Below are 13,791 nucleotides of genomic sequence, written 5' to 3'. Positions count from 1 at the left end.
TTTTTCCTTTTTGTCCGATGCTTATTCGAAATTCTCGTGGTCTTCAAAGAATTTTCGACCAACGTTATTTCAGATTACAAACTCGTGACTCACGTAACTCGATAGACGGGAGATAGTTGGCTGATGACCATGCGTTCTCATTAAACACTTGATGCGGTGTCAAGTGACACGGCTGTCAAGGATTGTTTGCATGTCGTGTGTCGGCCGTGGAGAACACCTTCGTGCAAAAATTCCGATTATTTTAACGCCCGATCGATGGTCGATATGGACGGTTCACGGGATAACACGGATTCGAGTAGATTGAAATGTTGGAACTCGGCAACGGGGAAGGAATTTTATCCATCGGTTTCTCCTTTCCTCCATTTGCATATAACTTCATGTAATAGAGGTAGGAGCAGTATTTTTCGATGGTCTTCACAGTGGAGATAATCACAACGCTATCGCTCTTCCCACGCAGGAATCGCTACTTAGGCGTACGCCTGCTAGCACGACACGAAAAATCACGTGTCGGAGGTGTGCTGCGGCTCACGAAGAATGACGTCAACAGTCAGCAAGAGTGTCGTATAACTGCACACAAAATTTCACGGAAAGCCAGCACCACACGATTCCCAACAATCGCGCTCCTCGCGATTAAAGTCGTTCCAATTTCCGCTGGAAAACTCCGCGCCTCTACCATGTTCGCTGGGTACGAGATTCTCCGGAACGAGGTCGACGTCATTCAGAGCTTGCCTGAAAAGCAATGTCGAGGAAAACCTCGTCGTGGGAAAGCATCGGAGCGGGCGCGGGTGGCGCAGCGAGGACTCGGGGCGCGATTGATAGGTGGAGGGTCAGGCATTTGGAAAAGCGGCGAAGTGGCCGTGGTTTTAATTGCAGTTTAACGAGCCTTTGATGAAAACGCGCATCGCGTAATGGTTAATCTTCATTTGGCCAGGCCTGGAAATTTATTGTTCTCGACGATGATGGTACAAACCACTGTTAAATAACAATTACAACGCGACGAGGGAAAGCAGCCACCGAAATGCCCATGTAACGTCAACCGGCGGTAATTTAACTGCCGCCTCCATAAACAATCGTAGCCAGAGCCATAATTATTATTGTACAGGTCGGCCAGAGAGAGCACATTGTATGCGCACCACGCTGCGACAGTTAAATCGCCATCGTTAAATGTCCGGCTTTACGAGTGTCGTTGAATCGACGTTCTCTTCGTTATCGCTCCGTCGACTCCTCCCCTTCTACCACCCCTCTCCCCCCCCTCCGCCTGACTTTTTCTCTTCCGTTATCGAACTTGTGCGTCACCCGATGCGTGGGGACTTCCGGCCGCTGTGTCGGAGAACCGCGGAAGCGTTCCGCGAACCTGGTTTTAGATTAATCATGCGTATATCGTTACTCCGATCAGAGTAACTCAGGGGGTGATTTCCGCTAATCGAAGGGTAGAGGGCTTTTTTCTCTTTCGTGTACCAATCGATACATTCTGATCTGAAAGAAAACCACTCGTCGTTAGTACGAGAGATACGAACGCGCGTTGACCAGCGTAGAAATAGTCTAGCAGTGGAAATGGAACGTATCTGGTCAGACACACGCCGTAGAACGTCGAAACAAATGTTCCCGAGGTCGAAACTTCGGCGCTAGCGCTCTTGCTAAATATCGTCTCCGATTAACGAGGCGCGCGCGTATTTCGTTATTAACGCATAAAACTGCAAGAGAATGGTAACTCTGTCCGCGGTAGAAACTTAACCTCGAATCCTTCTTTCGGAAAAAGCGACCATCTGCGAGTAGATGACTCGCAGTAGTTTATTCGATCGAAGCGATGACGGTGACAATCGTTTCTTTGCCTCTCGAATTTCCTCCTTCCTTGCTCAAAGGAATCTGCGATCGCGATTCTCAAGAAAGCACTGCGCGATATACGACGACGGTCGAGGACTTTTCCGGAAAAATTGTTGTACCACCGATTACCTTGAACGCCGCCACGAGTAATTAGCTTGTCCTACGCGCAATCTCGTTTCCCGGCGCGTGTTTTCCTCTACGTCATTGCTAATTAAAATTCTTTCCTTTTGTTTCAGGTAAGTGATCGAGCAGGCGCGCTGAGCTTTAACCGTGTTTCTGGCGATGCACGTGGAGAGTTCGTGGTACTTTGTTCGAGCCGAGGAGGAAAAAGTCGGTTCTATTAATTCAGTGGTAAATCGCGGGCAAAGGGTGTTGATAAATGATAGAGGAAGAGAAGGATCGCGTGTAACACGAAGAACGCGGTGAAGAGAGATACGTTCCGTGGACACGGCGAAAAGCGAAGGAACCTATGGAGTCGACGCGAGCGGAAAGCACGTGGGCAGCCGCTAACAATCATAAACAGGCGTGCTTAATTCATTCAACTTTCTAGCACCGCGCCTACCTCGTGGCCTGTCGCCTCGATATTTTCCACGTTCCTCGCGGAAATGTTTGTCATTCGCGTTTATACCGTTTCTTTATTCAGCTGCTGTGTAATATGCAACCATTTTATGTGTTTACATAGCCGGATCATTAATCTTTGACCGCGCCTCGCGAAACGATCTGTAAATCTCGACGTAGAAATTGTATGGCTCGTCGTCTACGCATCAGGAGACTCGTAAGTCGGGCTTTTATAGTTGCGCGTCGATACGGTATTTATATCGTTCACTCGGGGCACAAGAAACGAGTACAAACCTGTCTTTCTTTCGGTTTCAGTCGACTTTGATGTCAAAACGTATCAGTCGCCGTTTAAACTATTACATACTTGGTTCGACGTACTTTGTTTCCACTTACCCTCGGAGTTCTTCTTTCGGATGAATTTCCTGAGCTTGACTTTTAAAGAACCGAATCATCGATTGACTTGCCTCGGTTGTTCGAACGCTTTAGGATTCAGGAAGCTTGCAATCGTCGGATCGCTGTGGATAGGTTAACGGTACAGGGACACTGTTAGAGAGAAACGCCTTCTAATTGTACGAGCTAACTTATCTGTCTTTGAAATCTTCTCTTCCGGAGTGTCACAGATATCGGTAAATTTCAGAACCGTAACTGGTTACCAGCGAATTCAGTGGGATCGTTGAACCGACCACGTGCTATTTTTTCGTCAGTGTGTCGAGACCCGGTTCGGTTCGGGCGGACAGTCCGGGCCAAAAATCGAATCGTCAGGTATCGAGCTGGCAATTAACGTATTTCGCACAAGCGATACTGTCAGCGGACGATACGGAAAGCGAGCCCTGAAAATCAGAGTGATGTACTTCCCGTCGGTAGCCGCACGTGTACCTCCCTCGAAAGATAGAAGAACTTGGGGATTCCAACACCCAGCATCGTTGTTGGACATCTAGAAGCGATAACTCGTGGTAGTATCATTCTTCTTTGACCAGACATCGAAGACTGCTTACCGTCTTGATTTATTTTGCGAAATGAACGCGATTAAAATAGCATGGCCCGATTGTTACGCATTAAATGATCGAGGTTTACGCAAGCGGATAATGTTCGATGCTTCCATTTCGGGGAGCGAGAATTTTCGGACACCGGCATCGATCAGTTTGCACGATTCAGTGAATTATTCAAAGGCGGAACAGCGTCTTTCATTCGTAGCCAATAGATTTCTAATTTTGTCGTATAAGGTCAGAAAAGGTGTGCACGTTAGCGCAGTCGTTTTGGTAGCGTGTTCTTCGTTCCTGCTGCCGGTTTTATTGGCACGTATAGCCACCACACGTTCCTAAAGGCGACAGACAGTCTGGGCCAATTTGCTCCTTGCCGATTAATTCTTTCGCCAGCTGAACAAAAGGAGAACATTCCGTTAGCCGATCTTCCGTTGTCTTCGCAAGAAGGGATCCCACGGTTGCCAAGATTCTTTCCTCCACTCTGTCACACCTCAGCCAGGGTTCGCTAATCTTGCTGTGACTGATCTGAAAAAAGAAAAATGAAAAAGTAAATCTATGGCCGTATCTGCGATTAACGTCGATGCGTAAAGAGTGAAACATTCGATAGAGGAACGCGTCCCCATTGCCTCGTAAAATATTATTTTATCCAAAGACACTCGGTATTTCTTTGATTGCTCGTCGTTGCTTCCCCTCCCAAGTGTTGTCGCTGCCTGAAGAACGGTGTTACGTTGTCGACGGCGGCAGGCAGTCTGGCCAGTTTACTCTTCAGTGGCTAGTCCACCTCTCTTCTCGTACAGCCGTCCTACTCGCATCCGCTCAGCACGGTCGCTTCTTTCTTTCTCTATCGTCTATTTGCCGAGCCGCGTAGCACGATCACCTCTTGGCTCCGTCCTTGTCGCGCACCTTTCAGGTACGCGAATCAGTACCTGCACGGTGCACGTGTGTGCGTTACACGTCGCTTATTCCTCCCCCGTGACTCCTCTACTCCTCCGGAGTGCTTTAAAACCGGTACAGTACCGGTAGAAAGCATCGGCCCCGAACACGCCCTTCTACGTCCTCCGTTTCCTGCGAGCTTTCTCGTGTCATTCCTCCGCTTCTCGTGTCCTTCGCCTTTCCTCTCTTCTCTTTCCTCTATTCCGTTCGCCTTCTTACATCTCCAACGTTTTATCGTTTCCTCGTTTCACTCTCACACGATATTTCACTCGAGCGAATCGAGTCCTGTCCACGATTTGTCCACCTCTCATTTCGATCGTCAGCTGACCGCGGAAAATTTCTCTCGTACTTTTCTCACAGTTTTTCTCTCCCGATTTTTTTGAACAGAAGAGAAAAATGGGGGGAAAGAATCGTGTATAGCTGGTGGCTGGAGCAAGTTATTGCGCGCGCGCGAGCCGTGGCACAGCGTAACGCGAGCGACCGTGCCACGATTCGAAAGGGTACGTTGTCGCGTGCAAACATCGACGGATATCTAGGTGAAGGTGTATGATTAGGCACCTCGCGGACCGTGGTACGGTACTAGTTTTCGTTGAGCAACCGCGAACCGATTCTGGAGCGCGTTGGCTGCTCGATTACGCATGCCGATTCGCCTTCTCATTCCAGCCGTTTCGTTTTCCACGTGAAACCCTGCGGACGATTTCCTCCTATCTGCTTCTCAAGTTACGTAAACGCAAATTAGAATTAAAAACCTTCGCTCGCTTGCTCCATTTATGTACGCGGCTCTATCAGAACAAGCGCGATTTTATAAGTAATCGACGGAAAAAGGTTAATCGTGTAAATGAAAACAAATGACCACGATATCGATTCGATTACGGATGTCTTATATGTTGGCGAAGAAAAACAAAGATTTGGGAATTTCATTTGCAACAGCTATATTTTAAACTAGGTTCTTTTTGAAGAAAAACGAATTTACGGATTTTATTCCGGTAAAGTATCCCGCAAGTTTTCAGAGAAAAATAACAAAATTGCGGTTCTAATTGCGGAAGGTTGATGAACGTCAATATTTTCGATAGCTGCGCGGAATTGAACGAAACTCCTTCGTTCCGTCGATATTTGACACGCTGCTTGGACTTGCACTGGCCTGTGCATTCGCTTTCCTACCTGTTGCACGTCGGCCAGGCTAGTTTTTCCTCGGGTTTACCTCCCCCGGAAACCGTGACCCGTTCTCATCGCTGCCAGGGTGATACTGCGAGCTTGGCATTTCTCACGAGACTCCAACGAATTTCTGGTTAAAATCGGACTTCTCAAAAATCCTACATCATCCTAGAACAAGATTCCAAATCATTGAAAATGTATTTCCTTTTTCTTCAAATATTCTTCTTCTTCTTCTTCTTCTTTCCTTTCTACGGAATAAAAATCGTTGGATTGCGACGAGCCGACTAATTTCGAAGCAAGATCCAGTTGAATTATTTCGTTTGGTGGAAAAACGCGGGAAATAAGACGGTGGTTTCTGACTCGGAAGAATTGATTCGTAGACGCGCGGAAGTCGGGACAAAAGAGCCGATTCACCGGTGGCGGCCTCCTTCCTAATCCTCACAAAGAGCCTCACGTCGCCACGAAGTCGAAGTTTACTTTTCGTGCTCAAACATAACTCCGGGCCTTTCGGAAGTGGGGGGTTAAACACACATAATCCGCCGTTTTCCGCCGTAACTCGTAACTCCCGCTCGTATTTTCTCTCGTTCCTCTCTTTCTCTGCTTCCTCTACCCCCGGCCCTCGTTGTACCCCGGATCCCTCACGATTCCTCCGCTCCGTGGATGAACTATTTCTGTAGCTCCGTGGGCCACGCTGCTGCGACTAGAGATGCAGCGATGCACGCGAGAACTTTCCAACTGGCGAATGCGAGTATGCGCAAACGTGTTTTAACGAGAACGCCTCGACTTGTCCGATCGAGCGAATCTTAAGTCGTTAGAAGGCAGTACGGATCGGAAGGATCGCCTAGTCGAATTCGCGCTGCTTCTATTCCTTACGCGACACGTTGCCATCGATCTTGCGGAAAGATTCCGGATAGATTTTCCATCCGACGAAGATTCTCGGGGTACTTGACCTCTGGTAAAAACGGGAAGAAACAGGCGATTAAGATATCGCGATTAATGTCTGCGCGGAACGGGAGGGCAGATAGCCGCGGCAAACAACGCCCGCCTACACGAATCAATATACACTTCTGTTTTTGACGATGGCCAGTACGGTCCGGAATAAATCTCGCCGTAGAAGCGGGGTCCCTTTTCTTCCCGAAAACACCGCGAACGCCACTGTTAATTCGCTGACAACAAAGAAAAAGTACGCATGCCTCGCCGAGGCTACTTCTTCCAACCACCCACTCTTCTCTTTTTTCCATCACTGTTCTAGGAAATCCTCGGGGTCCCTTTTCTTCCCGAAAACACCGCGAACGCCACTGTTAATTCGCTGACAACAAAGAAAGAGTACGCATGCCTCGCCGAGGCTACTTCTTCCAACCACCCACTCTTCTCTTTTTTCCACCACTGTTCTAGGAAATCCGGTTGCGTTACCCAAACAAACGATATACCCTTTCCGCAATTGGAGAAACAGCAACGACACGATCGTAAGATGGAATGGTTACGCGAGAACTCGTTGGAATATGTTAGAATCTCTTGCCCGTTAAATGCAACGAAATTTCTTCCGATGTAGTATGCCATCCCGACTTCGTTCCCCCTTCTGATTTATCTAATTCCGCAGTTGCATCGCGTGGCTATTTTTCTGCGCGACTTCGGGAAAAAATCGTAGTCATAAAATGGTTATCGGCATTCGACGAAGTTCGAGAAACTGCGAGTGGCGCGGCGAGCGTAGCGGTGTAATGGACGCGTGGAAACGGGGCGACGAGTGAAGTCTAGGGCCGAGGAGCGAGAGAGGACCGCACACGAGCGCGTCTACGTGCAAGGAGCAAGTACGCTCTTGCCATCGTGGAGGGGTACGCTGGACCCAGGCTCCGTGTGGCGCGTAGCTTTATGAGTCGAGTAACAAAACCAGTCGTCTCTCTACTGGCTGACCAGCTGCCCGACGCTTCTTGTCTCCTGATCTTCTCGCGATTGTTTTCGCTTCCATCCGCGCAGTCATTTGTCTTTTCTTTCCGCAATACCGACGCTTGCATCCGATTCACGGGAGCTCGCGTGATCGAAACGTGCTTCGATCGATCACGCCATTCGACGAATCTCCGCCAGACGTCATCGACTGTTTGTCTCGCAGAGATTTAAAAATAAGTGGTGCATCACGGAGGAAAAGCAATCGAGGAGGAAGAGAAGGTGAAATGGAACCGTTTCGTCGATAGTAGCGTGCTCGTTATTAAATCGCATATAGCTCGGCAAACGTGTCGCGGTTTTTCACGTCGAACCGTGTTGTCGAAGGATAGCGGCAAGCAAATTCATCCAAACGACTTTGGAATATATGTTTATCCGGTTTCGGTAGAATTCAAAGAACGAGAACAAAAAGGAGAAAAAGGAAGAAATCGTACGACGGATGGCGTGAAAGGAAAGGATCGGGAAATCTGTCTCTGGTTCTGAAGTTCGAGAAACGGAGCAGTGGCGCGTTAGCACGCTCGTGAAAGTCTCGTGCGGCAAAGTGCGCAGAAATGCGAGTGTAAACGTATTGTTCAAAAATAGTCAGCGGTCCCCGGGGCCGAAGACGGCACGGAGGTTCGTCGTCACACGCGGGCTTTCCTTCGACGAAAGTCTCGAGCGATTCGAAGAATCCAAATTAAAGGAAGCTGAGAGAGGTGCTCACGGTTTCGCAAACTTTCGTCGCTGATTAATGATCGTCGTTGCACGCGCGAGCTTAACCGAGTAACAAGAGTGGAGAAGCGAGCAGAGAGACACGTCGCTTGCGATTCGAGCGATCGTTGTTCCTGCAGCGATAAATTAAATTAAACGTTAGACTCGGGAGTCTGGGAGAGAGAAAGAGAGAGAGAGAGAGAGAGGCGCGGAGAGAATACCTCTAGCGTTCGTCCTACGCGAGATTGTTTATCCGCGCGTTGCATACGCCGGATACGAATTTATGTCGCGATTTTGCATAAGTTTCTCTAATACCATTCGGTGTGGACACCCGCTTCGTTCGTCTACCTTTGGGAACACCTTCGAGTCCATGATCGCGAAAGTATCGACCAACGTGGATGCATCGATCGAACGCAAAGGACTCGCTTAGAAGAATCAGGCGACGATGTTAGCGTCGAATTCGTGCCAAGGAGACGCGCGATCAGTCGACTGTCAATCTCGTTCCATCGAGCGGATCGTGATAAACGATACCGAAAATTCGGAATGTACCGAGTTGGAATCCTGATAAACGAGGGATAGATAGATCCGTCCTCTTATTATCTTACGTGAAAATTAGCAAGCAGAGGAGAACCTAACGACATGGATCGAAGTTTCAAGAACAACGCCGACTTCAAGATGCATCAACAGAATTTTAAGCTGAACGACTTTAGACTCGAGTCGAAAACCTGCCAGACGATCGAGCAGTGCAAAGGCTCCTCCAGGTGCGCTGGAGTCGCTAGCGTTCAGTCCCAGCAAATGCAAATGAGAGTCGGAAGACTAGGTTCGGGAAACAACGGATCGAATCCTCTGCAAGTGGGCTGCAATCTTTCCCAGTTACCTTCGAACTGTTCCGCGTTGACGTGCAACAGTCCGCTACGGAGGAGTCCGAATCGGTCGCAGAACGTATCCGGAGATCGATTTCAAGCTTCCAGCCCAAACAACTTATCCGGAAGTGGCTCGATGTTACAGCCGGCCGTCTCCTCGGTCCCATCCCCCGGCTATTGGAATCAGTACGGCGGGCAAGAGAGCGGGGTAAACACGCCTTAGTAGAGTCGTTTCTCGAAGAATAGCCGACGCGATGATATTGCGTGATTTGTCGAGAAACCGAGTTAGCCCTCGGTGATGCGTGTAATTGATCGTTTAGGCTTTGAAATACCTCCAGGTACATGTCCGCCATCCACTTTTCCTTGACGATCACGGTGACCATCCATCTTGTCGCGACTCGCTACGAATTTCGCGTTTGAGTTCCCATAGCCGCGACAGTTTTACGATAGCCGACATCGAAGGAAAGTCTCGCGAGGTCCCCGTGGTATGAGACCGGCCGATTAGTCCCAGACTGCATAGGACCGGTTTAGTACTCGTACGTGACTTTCAGCCAACTCGAACCTTTTATTCCACCGAGCACATACCAGGATCGCAACGCGCGTACACTTGCCGTCGTTCATTCGCGAGGAGATTCAACTTTGGGCCCGTGAAAAAGAAGGAGCACTAATTTCACGGACCACCCTTGTCGATCTTATAATACTACTACGTATCGTGGTTCGGAATATTTCGGGTACTCCGTTACGCTGATGTTAGATCGCAATAGTCGCTAAGTTTCGTATCGTCAGGCACAACGTCACGTCGCTAGATATTCCGAAAGAATTCCAAAACGGATTTCGTGGCAGGAAGCGGCTCAGAGTCAGTGCTTTAGCCTCGACCTAACCTGAAGTGCCGCGGCTCGTATCTAATGTTTGTCTCTCCACGTGGAGTCGTATTCACGACGCGTTTCGCTCCACCAGCTAATTAGTATGTGGCGTGGTGGCACGTATTAGGCGGCAGTCACACTTGCATACGAAAGGCGCGCACACGCAAGGGGCGTCGTTCACTGGTACTCTCTCTCTCGTCAGAGAAAAAAATATGCTCGGTGGAATTTGAAGAATCCTCTCTACCATCCTACTCTTTCTCCTTTTCTTCATTTCCACGTCCTCGAGGCGTTCGCGATACTGCGTTTTGCATTCTAGAAAATCCCTTTCACCGTACTTATTCGAGAAAGTTTAGCCGAGTGGAAACGTTTGGTCGAAATATTGATATAGGCTAGTTCATTCGTACTAGTTTATTCCTCGCATTCGAAAAGAGTTCATTGATAAACATAGTCGTTGACGCGCGCAGGTGTATCTCCCGCCGGCATAGATAAATAGGTAGAGTACTCTGACAGAATGGTAATCGAATGTGCTATGCTAAGAGACAATTACATTAATTAGTTCGCGGGATCGTTAAAGTGCTTTTCATACTTTATTCTACGCCTGTCGCGTGTGTCGGGATGTCTACCTGAGCTCTGACCGTGCTGCAAACGCGATTTATAACTTCTAGGATAGTTTCTTTCCATGACCTGCACTGGTGGTCCCCTCGATTTCGATTTTTCCCGTGAATCGCTCGAACCGTCGATGGTAAGGTGGATGGAAAAGTAAGACGGATTTATTGCACCGGTAATTCCCGGAACGTTAAAGTCGTCCGAGTCGCGAATCAATTCGCGCAAAAACGACGTTTCGGCAAAGTGTCGACCGTATAATTTCCGCGTGGAACGTAAAAGTAATTGGAAATCAAATGGTCGAGGGCGATTGTTTCATCGGTCGCAAAGGGTTGACGCGGGCTTTAGACCGTGGGTACCCTGTGAGAAATGATTGAGCCGCGATTGCTGTAATAATTCCCATGACGAGATTTATGAAAAAAGTGGAATGAAATATTCCGGATCGGGCGTGGTGCACGTCCCACACGGTAGAGTCTCGGCCTGTCTCTCGCCTTTCTATCCTCTGCTCCCAGCGTTCCAACTACGTACTCTAATCGGTATCGGCATCTTTTGATTGTTCCAAGTCAAGCCGTAAGATATCAAGCACGGTTTTTCTATCGCGTGGAAATTGTCTCGTGTAACATTGCCAAACCTTTTAGAGACACTCCGTAACCGGAGGGTTGTTAGTCAGCGGGCTGTGCTAGACGTTAATTATCCCCGTAGCTCGGCTATGTATCTTTCACACCGTAATAAAGCGTAATTCTTCTCGTCGGGCTAGAAAAACTTAATCTTTAAGCGACTAAATTCAACGAACCAGCTCTCAGATCATTCGTACACGTTTTACACGAAGTCTTTTATATTCAGACGCAACGAACGCGAAGATGGTGGCACGAGCATAGGCATCCCGACTCAATCACGGGAATAAACTTGACCATTTCGTTACCGCGGTTGCAATTACAAAACGTTTTCCACGAACCTGCGAGCCGAGGAAAAACACGCATTCGTCTAGTGAAAATGTAGGCTACCAGAGCGTTCTCCCTCTTACGCGAAATAATGGAAAACAATGTTCCTGCGAGCGTTGCTGTTGTCGTTGCAGCGATGATTTCAGCATCGCAAAAATTCTACCTCCTGTAATTTCTTGCTCCAAACTCCGTTCAAACGACGCTTAATTCCTCACAAAGAGCGGGACGAATATCGGCAAAAGTAGTTCGAACGAAGGTAATTTTTTATTCGTTGCGGTCCGTAGAGTTGGGCGTAGAATAAATTTTCATGGAACCGGTCGCCCGGAGAAAAGTTAAATAAGGGTGGAAAAGTGGGTTGGGCGGGGAGAAGCACGAAGGGCGGTGGGTGGTTCGGAGTCTCGAGCCTGAAGGAAATCGCTTTATTTTCAGGGAAAAAGTTCCCCCTTTGAGACTCGTGAAAAGGATGGGTCCGATCTCTCCGAGAGCGAGAACGCGATAAGCGATCGTTCGGTATTCCGCGCGCGCGGTGACAAGAGAGGAAAGTTCCTCGACGCGGAGCGTATATCGACGCGAGCGGAACTGCATGCCTCTTGTAATTCTGCATGGCCGTCGTCTTTTATGCAGGCTTAAATCACATTCTCGAAGAATGAGTCGACCCTTGGAAGAGAAGAAACGCTCGCGTTTGGTCGATTCTACCGGGTGATTCGAGTGAAATCACGATCGATCTAAATCGTACCTGCTATGAAACTAGCCATGGACGCAATCGAATAATCGCGCGACGACGACGACGACGACGACGACGACGAAATGACTCGCTTGATTCTCCGTTGATTTGATGCTTTTGCGAACGAGGCTAACTTTACGCGAGTTTCAATCGCATTCTGAACCAGTGAGTCAATAACTAAAACCAAGAAAGAAACTCGCACATCGACGAATGCATTTACGTCTTGCTACTTATTTTTATTACCAAGGAAAAACCGCGGTTCGTTTAAGTTTACCAAGAGATTTACTGTGAAATTGATTCGACCGGAACACGAATTGCGTGGTGAATCGTATTTTCGTGCCAAGCGAGCACTGATTTAGCATCCGAACGAAACTTCGTTCGCTGCGGGCTAGGCTTACCATGAGTTAAGCCCATTGTAACCTAGATTCGTCCTAGACACCATCCACCATACCGTAGATTGGTACTGCTGTCTACGTCCACCGTGGATATTAGGTGGTTCGTATCTTATCCGACGTAATAGTTTAGTCTCTGCGTAGTCCAATTCCTCGCCAATCAGATACAGGCCAATCTAGATTTCCTATAATTTTCATGCGGACTGTGCGTGAGTTACCTCATAATCTGCAACTGTAACAATCGGATCCTGCGTAGTCCACGCGCACACGCGTGTAACTTATACCTGGGATCATCTAGATCCTGTGGTAACGTAGGTTCAGTATAATCTAGTCCCTACGTAATCTAGGTCTAGCACGAGGTGTGTAGGTACTATGTAGCTTGAAGTTGAGATAACGCGGAAATTCCGCGGCAAGTTAAGTTCCGTATAACCTTCGAATGGTGTAATTTCAGTATCGATTAATCTCAAAGATTCTCATATCACGAATTCCTCTTTTCACGTTTTTTTTTTCTCATTTATTTTTTATTTCTTTGCCTCTCCATTTTTTCTTTCTTTTTTTTTTTTCTTCTCTTTTTTTCTTATTATTATTACCATTTTCTTTTCGCAAGTACAAGGCGATCGCAGTTCGAACCTAAGCGAGAAGACGCGTGTTAATCGAGGCCTGAACGCGTCCCTAGTTAAAAACCGATCACGTAGGCCATATCAGCCGACTAATTGTTGATTATGCAGCCGTTTGTCTTGGCTCTCGCTATATACGCGACGACGATACGCCTAATAAATAATGTAGGTGTCGTGGATCTCTAGTCTCTTTTCATGTGCTGTGCTGCTAGTCGAGGCACCCATTCGGAATTACATATGCACACCTGCGCTGTGTGTTCGAACGTTGTAAACCGACGTACACCTTACGCCGGAGCGGTTGTATTGGTACCGTTGCCACCGGATCCTCCATCCCGTGTAAACGGCCTTAAGCCTCTTACGTCAGGTTTCCACGAGTGGGTACGCCTGATAATTACCAATTAGTGGGTGCCAATTAAAACGGGAAGCTTTCGATCGTACCGCTTTCGCGATCCCCCCAACCAGTTCTGTTCCATCGCCAAGATTTACTCGTCGCGATGAATTTCGGCTTTCCTCTATTCCTCTCTTTCTCTTTCACCGCGCTTCTATTTACCGTGCGTATCGTCGTCGACATAAGCGGCTTCTTTGTTTGAGCACCACGAAGTCAGAGAAATTTACTTTGTAACCGTTTAGTCATCCACCGTGTAAAGATACCACGATTTCACGCGGAACAGCGTAATTACGCGAAAAGTGGCCATTTTTCTTTCCCT

General features: G+C 48.1%; 1 protein-coding gene across 11 annotated transcripts in view; it reads left to right on the top strand.

The window, feature by feature from the left end:
- The window catches only part of LOC108551807 (transcription factor 12), an 86,962-nt gene that overhangs the window by 56,739 nt on the left and 16,432 nt on the right, over positions 1-13,791 (top strand). The window lies entirely within an intron of this gene.

The sequence above is a fragment of the Eufriesea mexicana genome, unplaced genomic scaffold, assembly GCF_001483705.2.
Source record: "Eufriesea mexicana isolate 0111107269 unplaced genomic scaffold, ASM148370v2 scaffold5018, whole genome shotgun sequence".
Taxonomy (NCBI): Eukaryota; Metazoa; Arthropoda; class Insecta; order Hymenoptera; family Apidae; genus Eufriesea; species Eufriesea mexicana.
The sequence above is the reverse complement of the archived record's forward strand: the minus strand, read 5'-3'. Positions and strand labels throughout refer to the sequence as shown.